This window comes from Aplysia californica, unplaced genomic scaffold, assembly GCF_000002075.1.
Source record: "Aplysia californica isolate F4 #8 unplaced genomic scaffold, AplCal3.0 scaffold00809, whole genome shotgun sequence".
NCBI lineage: Eukaryota > Metazoa > Mollusca > Gastropoda > Aplysiida > Aplysiidae > Aplysia > Aplysia californica.
Genome location: NW_004798079.1, coordinates 117,158 through 120,515, shown reverse-complemented (window position 1 = coordinate 120,515; position 3,358 = coordinate 117,158).

Genomic DNA, 3,358 nt, shown 5'->3' with positions numbered 1-3,358 from the left:
TCTCTCTCTCTCTTTGTGTGTGTCTGTCTGTCTGTCTGTCTGTCTCTCTCTCACACACACACAAACACACACACATACACACACACACTCATGCACACACAGTCAAACCCACACACACACTTATGCAAAGGCACGCACACACGCACACTCATGCACACGCATACACTCTTTCACACCCACACACACATACTCATGATAATTATACATAATCGCACACTCACCCATATCTACCCCCCACCCCCCCGCACACACATGTATACATACAATCTTTTGGCCTAGTGGTTAGGCTACCGGACTCGTAATCGTAACGATGCGGGTTCGGGGGTTCGAGCCGCAGGCCTGACGCTGTGTCCTTGGGAAAGGCACTTTACACGAATTTTCCTCACTTCACTCAGGTGGGAATGGGTACCCCAGCAGACCTGAGAGCATTCTGAAACAACCTCAACTTTTTGGGAAGCAGACAGTACAAGCAGCCATTTACAGACGCTAAGACACTAACATACTGACAAGATCTTTCGCTGTCTATGGCCGGGTACCTGTGGTGTAGCGGTTAGTCTCTTCGCTGTATCCTGCAGGGGAGCCGAGGTCGAATAACGAGCGGGAACAGTAAATATCGATTGTGTTAGTCCTTCTGCTTAGTTGTTGGATCCCCCCCCCCCAATCAAAACCAGGGTTTAAAACCAGCCTCCTTAATGATCTAAATTCTGTCGAACCCCCCCACCCCCCCACGTACATCAAAGAAAAATTAACCTTTTATTAGAAGTTTTAACAATCTTGCTTGTTATCTAATACTCAATCGGTGGAATATAAACTAAAAAATATAATAATATTACATGACGAGTTGAAAAGTTCAGAACTAAATAGAATGTACTATAATGAACGGATTCTACTGAGAGACGAAGATTATATCTTCTGTTGACATTAGAGAGTGTTCGTCTTTGCACAGAAAATGAGAAAGACTTCCAAATTAATTATCTTGTCTGTCAACATTTCGCTATTCTCTTGGTTCTTTCCCTTATGTTGCAATAATTTTACACTCGGATATTTGAACGCATGAGAAAAGCAAAACTTCTGGAGTCATCTTTCACAAACGCATTCTCGGAGACAAGCGGGTAGTTAGAGAACGTTAGGAGCATGACATTTGCCGATATTTATAGTAACAGCCATTTTGTTTAACCTATTCTTTAATTTAACATACATAATAAGATAATGAGCATTATCATAACACTTTGCTTAAAAGAAAGAAAAAAAGCTTTCTTTATTTACTCCACATTTTTTTTCCAGACCAGACAGTGAGACAGCAGGTATGGAACTTTTGTTGGTCTTTTGTCAGAATGAAGAACACTATTTTATGACACCAACAAGATGGCTGTTACTATAAATATCGGCCAATGGCGTACTTCTAACGTTCTCTAAGTATGCACTTGTTTCTCGGAGGCCTCGTGGAATACAGTGGGAATCACGATGTTCAAATTAATTGTGTCTGGAGACGGCGGAATGAGGCGTTCGTCGTCAATAGTTCGGCGTGTCAGGGAGTTATTGGTATTATCCTCCAGCTTGTTGGTTTGTCTTGATTTTGGTCAAAGAATTACCCATTAATTTTATCTTGATAAGAAGTCGAGAAATTAGCGATAGAAGATAAGGGTCAGAGGTAAAGTTATCGAGAAAATGTCCACTAAAGTTTGGGTTATTTCCAAAGCTTTCATTTTTTTGCGTTTTTCATCTACGGTTTCAGTAAAATCCACACAACAATCAAAAATATGTTTTTATTTTGTGTCTTTAGGCCATTCCCAAACGGGGGACTGTAACCTGTTCTTATTCACAGTAGAATTGTAAATGGGCTGATTCATCGTGTCACGCTCATAACTGTGCCTGATCTACAACAGGGAACTGCTGTTTTTTCTTTCCTAATCCTTACTATTGTCATTTTGTCTCTACTTCTTTTGTATGTTGGTCACACTCTTGTGATCTGCTATTTCCGGGGTGCCTTGATAGTCGAAGCAGACTTTGTGCTGTTGACGTAAGAGAGGTGAGCAGAGCAAGTCTGATTTCCTGTAAGGACTTCTCTGTTGACATCCACCCCTTGACACTGTGACCTTATGCAGTTCCGAGCACCGTATAACCTCTACTGAAACAAAAAACAAAACAAAACAAAAACAACCCCCCCCCATAACCAAAAACAAACAAACAACAAAAAACAGACAAACAAAAAAACCAACATCAGGTCAGGACGGACGTGTGCAAGAGTCGGGATCTCCGAATTTAACTTCCGTCTCCCGACGGACCAAGTCAAATGTACGGAGTGCCTTAAAAACTCTTTTAAAAAATAGAGCAAATTCAATGACATTCCTTTGGGAACTCGGACCAGGATCATCCGCTCCGCAGACCAGTACGATACCAACTGAGCTAACAGGGTGCCTATTGTAGGATTCATGTGAGAAAAAATAAACGTTCTTTCACTATAACCTGGTGTCTCGCTAGAAGAATTAGTTCTCAACGTAAGAAACAGTCTATTGTGTTTTTAGAAGTGGTGAAAAAGTGCTGTGACATTGTTAAGTTGTCTCGAAGGTCATTCTTTCCCCTTTCTCTTCTGTAACAGGCGAAGAAATCGGCCGCATTAAATTCCCAGCTATCTTGACTAAAGCCACTGTAACTTACGGAATGCAGCTTCAGCCCAAGTTTATCGCAGACACAATGACGTAACCGGTAAACCAGCTGAACTTACATGTTCGTCTCAACTTTTCAGCTGTTGGAACCGTAGATTAAGCAGGCACATAAGACAAGACCCTACTCTCCTCTGACAGAAATTATTCATTTCGAAATTTTGGAAGAAAAGGTATGAACTAATTAATGTTGTAGATTTTTTTTCTTAAATATTTTCTGTTTCTTGTTTATACGATGGTTTTGATTTGGTTCTACTAACGATTGGATGATGTTTACGTTTTGTTACATATTTCGTTACAGGTACATTATGGAAACTTTATTTATCAAATGAGTGTTTTGTGTGATGTGATGTGGGCCAATAGCCTTAAACACTGAATAAACTTACTTACTTAGTCTTTACTCGATCAGGTACGTGATTTAATTAAGTCCTATTGACGTTCTAAAGGAGTAAAGTCCGAACGTTTTGCTATGCCTGTGTCTGTGGAGGTCCCTTAAAACAAGCCATCATTTGCTCACCAAAGTCTCAAAAGAAGAGAGGTCGTAACGAATGGGGAAAGGGGATTACATCTCTACTGCGACCTGAAGAAGCTTTAGGGGGCTCTCGTGGCCTAGAGGTTAAGGTGTTGGCCTCTCATTCAAAGGTCCCGGGTTCGAATCCGGGTAGCGACCGAAAAAATTTCTTCTCTAAAATTGT